The sequence below is a fragment of the Colobus angolensis genome, unplaced genomic scaffold (genome assembly GCF_000951035.1).
Source record: "Colobus angolensis palliatus isolate OR3802 unplaced genomic scaffold, Cang.pa_1.0 Scaffold5, whole genome shotgun sequence".
NCBI lineage: Eukaryota > Metazoa > Chordata > Mammalia > Primates > Cercopithecidae > Colobus > Colobus angolensis.
In genome coordinates, this window is record NW_012118487.1 from 22,969,727 (window position 1) to 22,976,745 (window position 7,019).

The following is a 7,019-nucleotide window of genomic DNA, read 5'->3' on the forward strand; positions in this document are numbered from 1 at the left end:
GTACTTGGGTGACTGAAGCAAGAGGATCACCTGAGCCCAGGAGCTCAAGGTTGCAGTGAGCTGTGATTACACCACTGCACTCCAGCCTCGGTGACAAAGCGAGGCCCTCTCTCTCTCTCTCAAATTAAAAAAAAAAAAATTTTAAATAACAGAAAACTTTCAGCTTTTAGGATGAATAAAGGCCACAGAATGACAATTTTTCCTGGATGCATACACATTAAGGATTTACATAGTATTGGGACCAGAGATTTACAAAAACTCAAGTCTTTGTAAACCATATTGCTTCAGAAAACGTAGACATTTGTGTTTTAAAGCCTACTGAGGCAATGCGAATGTTTAAATTGAACGGAAATCTTTCAAAATCTCTGCTGTAAAGCTGTAAAAATATATAGTGTTTTTTCCCCCCTCTTTCACTTATTTCAGTTACAGAAGCAATAGCACAGGTACTTATAGCTTTTCATTATCATTTGTTAGGAGAATGAAGACATAAATTATCATGTGTGTCGCAGGACCAAAAAAAAGTGAGTAAAATTTATTTTTTGTTGTTGTACCTTACCAAATTGTAACACATGTAGTTTTCTTCTTTCTCTGTGTTCTATTTTATTATTGTAACCCCCACTTTGGCCTTTTTTTTTTTTTTAGTACAATCCATTGCAGCTAGAAAGGTGTATAGCTCTGAAGAGATATTTTGGATAATGCTGAGTCCCAGAAATGTTGTGAAGTACCTTTCCCAAGTATTGCGTTCATTAATGGTTATTATCATCGTGTTTAATCAGTAAGTGATTTTAACTTTCGTCGTTATCCCCTCTTCTTGTTTACCGTGGATAAGTAGCTCCCATGGATTGCTTTCTCTGTCTTCTTAGCGAGAAATATTGGTGGCTCTGAGATCATAGCTCAACAGCTTCAATTCTATGCTCTTCCTCCAAGCAATTTTTCTTTTCAGACTTTTTCCTTTTCTTCTCCTTTCCCTTTATTTCATGTTCTTCCTCTACAATAAAAATGAATTCAGAAAAAAGAATGTAAATTCGCCATTTGGAAAAAGTAGAAATTAACTTCGGTTATAAGAAGACTTGGGTGCTCACTAACGTAACTTTTCCTGCTGGCTAGGAAAGGGATTACACCTAGTGAAAGGAGACAGAGCAAGGATGAGAGGACCTTTGTCCACTGAGAAGAGACTAGTGAGCACTCGTTTCTTCCTAGGTAATGTTTTGGTCCAATATCGCAAAGGCTAATGACATCTTTTGTAAGGTGTGAACTGCCTCTGAACTAAGAGACACTAAGATAATGAGCAGAAAGAGCACTAAGATTGATGTTAAAATTCATGGCATGTGAGAAACATGTCACATATAAAGACAGAGAAAGCTGTAGAGGGCTGGGTGCTCAAGACAACTGGTGATAGATTTTGGGAGCCCACTGTCCACAGACAGGGATCCATAAGCCTGAAGGGCATTGTCACTTGGTCTGGTAACCCATCTCAGTCTGTTCTGGGGTCCCTGGACCTAGTGTGTGAGCTATCAAGATACCATTTCTTAGGCACTAGTTAATATTTCCTGAAATAAGTAAGTTAAACAGGCCAGGTGCGATGACTCGTGCCTGTAATTCCAGCACTTTGGGAGGCCGAGGCAGGCGGATCACTTGAGCCTAGGAGTTCAGAACAAGCCTGGCCAATATGGCAAAATCCCGTCTCTACTGAAAATTTAAAAATTAGCCAGGTGTGGTGGCGCATCTGTAATACCAGCTACTTAGGGGCCTGAGGCAGGATAATCGCTTGAAACTGGGAGGTGGAGATTGCAGAGAGCTGAGATAGTGCCACTGTACTCCAGCCTCGACGGAGAGAGACTTTGTCAAAAAAAAAAAAAAAGAAAAAGAAAAAATAAGTTAAACACCCTTCAAATGTAATTATGACTGTCCTCTGGAACCTCAGGAAATCTAGGCTAAAGCATTCCCTAGGCAAGAGAACTAGTAAAGAGCTGAGGAAAACTACTAAACTAAAAGGCTCAGATTCTCTTTACTCTTTGCCACTAGTTTGCAGAATGATCTCTCATAAATCGTTTTATTTCTCTGGTTCTGTTTTCTAAATGTTTTAAATGGGTTGTGTTGGGTGAGCCTTAAAGCACCTTATGGCTTTGAAATTTTACTTCTATCTACTTTGATTGCACATACTGTCCATTTATATTATTAGTCCTGATGTCAATTAGCACCACTTATCTTCAATCATTCATTCGCTCATTCATTCAGCAATTCTTACTGAGCACACACCGTGCTTCAGACTGTTTTAGATGCTTGGGATACATCAGTGAATAAAACTGACAAAGATCACTGCCTCTTGTGATGATTCATTTTTTGTGTCAACTTGAGTGGGCCATGGGGCCCAGATGAAACATTGTTTCTGGGTGTATCTGTCAGGGTGTTTCTGGGTGAGATCAGCATTTGAATTGGACTCAGTTAAGCAGGTGGCCTTCCCCATGTGAGTGGGAATCATTCAACCTGCTGATGGGGTGAATAGAACAAAAGGCTAAGGAAGGAGGAATTCCTCCCATTTTTCCTGCCTCACTACTTGAGCTGGAGCTCTCATCTCAGATATTCTTCTGCCCTATATTACACTGTTCTTTCCATTGCTATTAAAAAAATCCCTGAGACTGACTAATTTATGTTTATGTTTATTTTATTTTATTTATTTGTTTTTTATGTTTTTGAGACAGGGGCTTGCTCTGTTGCCCAGGCTGGAGTGCAGTGGTGCGATCTCAGCTCACTGCAGTCTTGAACTCCTGGACTCAATCGATCCTCCCACCTCAGCCTCTTGAGTAGCTGGGATTACAGGCATGTGCCATCATACCCAGCTAATTTTTGTAGGGATGGGGTTTTATTATGTTGCCCAGGCTGGTCTTGAACTCCCGAGCTCAAGAGATCCACCCTCCTTGGCCTCCTAAAGTGCTGGGATTACAGACGTGAGCCAGTAATTTATAAAGAAAAGAGGTTTAAGTAGCTCATGCTTCTGCAGGCTGCCCAAGCATGGCACCAGCATCTGCTCAGCTTCCAGGGAGGCCTCAGGGAGCTTTGACTCATGGCATAAGGTGAAATGGGAACAGACACTTCACACGGTGAAAAGCAGGAACAAGAGAGTGAGGGGGAAGATGCCGCACACTTTTAAACAGTCAGACTTCATGAGAACCTACTCGCTATCACTAGGACAACACCAAGGGGATGGTGCTAAACCATTCACAAGAAATTCACCCCCATGATCCAATCACCCCCCAACCAGGCCCCACCTCCAACTCTGGGGATTATAATTCAACATGGGATTTAGAGGGGACAACATCCAAACAATATCATGCCCTCAGACTGCAGTTTACGTCACTGACTCTCCTGGTTTTCAGGTCTTCGGACTTGAATGGAATTATACCGTCAGCGTTCCTGGATCTCCAGCTTGCAGACAGTAGATCATGGAATTTCTCCATCTCCATAATCCACTAAGTCAATTTCTTATAGTAAATCTCCTTTAAAAATCATTATATCAAAAAGATACCTATACTCAAATGTTTATTACAGCAATGATCACAATAGCAAAGATAAGGAATTAAACCTAAGTGTCCATCAATAGATAATTGGATTTAAAAATGTGGTATGTGTATGTCATGGACTACTTAGCCCATAAAAAAGAATGAAATCATGTCTTTTGCAGCAACATGGATGGAACTGGAGGCCATTATCCTAAGCGAACTAACTGACAAACAGAAACACAAATGCTGTGTGTTCTCACTTATAGGTGAGAGATAAGCAATAGGCACAAGTGAACATTCAGAGTGGAGTAATAGACATCAGGGACAACAAAAGGTGAGAGGATGCGAGAGCAGTGAGGGCTGAAAAATTACCTATTGGGTATAATGTTGACTATTTGGGTAATGGGTACATTAAAAGCCCAGATTTCACAACTATGCAATATATGCATGTAAGAAATTTGCACTTTAAGCCAGGCGTGGTGGCTCACACCTGTAATGCCAGCACTATGGGGGCCAAGGCGGGTGCATCACCTGAGGTCAGGAGTTCAAGACTAGCCTGGCCAAACTGGTGAAACCCCATCTCTACTAAAAATACAAAAATTAGCCGGGCATGGTGGTGTGCACCTGTAGTTCCAGTTACTCCAGAGGCTGAGGCAGGAGAATTGTTTGAACCTGGGAGATGGATGTTTCAGTGAGCCAAGATCACACCACCGCACTCCAGCCTGGGTGACAGAGTAAGACTCTGTCTCAAAAAAAAGAAAGAAAAGAAATAAAATCTACACTTTACTCTCTAAATATATATATATAGGAATATATCTAAATGTATCTAAACATATATATATAAGGAATGTGATCAAATTCTGGGTGCATATATATATAAACGTCCTTTTGTATCCGTGTTTATATCTATATTCTATTGGTCTGTGTTTCTGTAAACCTTGACTAATATACTCTTTCTTCCCATATCCCCAAGTTTACCTTCTTGCAGACAGAGACAGATAATGAATAACAAAATATAATAAATAGGAAAATTTACGGCATGCTAGCATGCAATATATGAGAAAAGTAAAACTTGGCAAGGAGGATCAGGAATACTGAGGTAAAGAGGAGATTGAAATTTAAATGATGTGGTGAGCATAAAGCTTATTAAGAAGGCGACATTGAGTAAGTACTTGAGGGAGATGAGGAGTGATGTGAATATTATTAATTAAAAGAGTCGTCCAAGCAATGAGAGCAGCCAGCAGAACAACCTAAAGCAGGAACCCCTCTGTGTATTTCAGATACAGCTGGAAGAACAGTGTAGTCAGAGGTCTTAGAGACAGATACAGAAAACAAGATCAAGACGCTGGGGGAAAGACATTTGGCTCTGTTAGTCATTGTAGGAATTTTGGCTGCTGGTCTAAATGAAATAGAAAGTCATTACAAGATTTTGAGCCAATGAATGATATGATCAATTATTGCTGTACTCTGGGTGAGAGATGATGGTGGCTTGGATCAGGGTGGTGGCAGTGGAAGTTTAAGGAATGTTATCAAATTCTGGGTGCATTTTGAAGCTATAGCCAACAAGATTTGCTGACAGTTTGGATATGGTTATGAGAGAAAGAGGTTTGTCTTGAGCCACTGGAAAGATGGAGTCACCAACAACTTTGAAGGGAAGGCAGTGGGTGGATGAGGTTTTGGAAGCAAGATCAGGAATTAAGTTTGGATTTTGACTTTGAAGTAGGCATGCTGAGCAGAAAAGAGGTCTAGGCTAGAGACATAAATCTGTGACTCATCAGCTTACAGATGTTTAAAGCCAAAGCAACAAGGTAAAAGCGATCACCAAGGGAAGTGTGCAGATAGAGAGGAGGTGGAAGGACTGAGTCCCAGGCCCTCCAGCATTAGGGGGAATCTACACACAAGGACTGACAGGGAAGGCAGAGGGGGAACCAAGAGATGTATATCTGCGCATTTCTCATTATTGAAGGAATTCAGATTTAAAATAATCACTGCAGTAACACTTTTGGCAGTTGTGAATAAATTAAGTTTGCAAACTGAAGAAAAAGAACAGAATGAGAAGTGATGCTGCAGATTTTATTTTACACATGGTGGCTTGAACACAACCCAACTAATAGAAATTGCGCATCTACTGATGAGCTAGTTGAGGATTTTTCAGAGGAAATGATTCAAGTTTGCCTATATTTTGGGTGAGCAAATTCAGACGTTAAAGTAGTTCTAAGCCCATTGAGAATTAGCCCATAAGCTGGATACTTGTATAAATTTAAAATAACATTGCCACCTTCTCAGAGTCTTTTGAGGATATCAGCAAGGAGTGAAGGTGGGGGATCTCTGCCATGTCTGGTGACCTGTGATAAGGGAACTGAGATGTTGCACCTCACTAGACTGTGCTTTCTTGGAGGGCAGAGGCTGTGCTTCAGTCACCTGTATACTCTGCAGCCCTGGCATATTGTAAGCAATTAGTAAACAGTTATTAAATGCATTATTAACTGATTATAATTAATAGTTGATTGCTTACAACATGGCAGGCCTTGGAAATATGAAAATGACTAAAAAATATAATCTTTATTTATTAAGCATTTGCTCTTCCCAACAACTCTGTGAAGTAGAGTTATATTCAATTATCTTATATTTGCTTATATTCAATTATCTTACTCTAACAAATTAGGATTCTTCTTGTTTTTGTTTTTTGAGAAGGAGTATCGCTTTGTCACCAGGCTGGAGTGCAGTGGCATGATCTCACCTCACTGCAACCTCTCTGCCTCCTAGGTTCAAGCGATCTCCTGCCTCAGCCTCCAGAGTAGCTGGGATTACAGGCGACCGCCACCACACCTGGTTAATTCTTGTATTTTTAATAGAGATGGGGTTTTGCCATGTTGGCCAGGCTGGCCTCGAACTCCTGACCTCAGGTAATCCACCAGCCTTGGCCTCTCAAAGTGCTGGGATTACAGGTGTGAGCCACGGCGCCTGGTCCCTACGAAGTAGCTCTTATTAAACCCTCGTTATAGGTGGACAAAACTGAGGCTCAGTGATAGTAAGCTAATTTATCCAAGGAGTCAGGAGCAAATTTGAGATTTGAATGCAGAACTTTCTGATTCAGAGTCATAATACAACGTTGCCTTCATTAAAATTAAATTTTGTACCATTATGTAGCCGAATTTAGAACTTGCAGTGTAAAAATGGAGATTTATTAGTATTGAGTGAGAGTACAATTTAATTTTCTCATTGCAAAGTATGTAAAGTAAGAAGTGAAAGTTTTTCTTTTCTAATTCTACTCATTGGAGTTTATGTTAAGGGGCAATAGTTCATTCTGTTTCTAGATTTAAAAAATATTTAAAAAAATATTTTTATACTTTCTCTTCCTCTCTGTGTATTTCTATAAGATACATTTGTTGATTTTAGTTTTAAAAAATTATTATTATTATTATTATTATCATTTTGAGATAGAGTCTTGCTCTGTTGCCAGGCTGGAGTGCAGTGGCCTGATCTTGACTCACTGCAACCTCCACTTCTGGGTTCAAG

General features: G+C 40.1%; 1 long non-coding RNA gene across 1 annotated transcript in view; it reads right to left on the bottom strand.

Annotated features, from left to right (window-relative positions):
- Positions 1 to 580: 580 nt before the first annotated feature.
- LOC105524420 overlaps positions 581 to 7,019 on the bottom strand; it is a 28,352-nt gene continuing 21,913 nt past the window's right edge. Inside the window, exon 2 of the long non-coding RNA XR_001003759.1 lies at positions 581 to 988. This is a non-coding gene — a long non-coding RNA (uncharacterized LOC105524420). The remainder of the gene's footprint in view (positions 989 to 7,019) is intronic.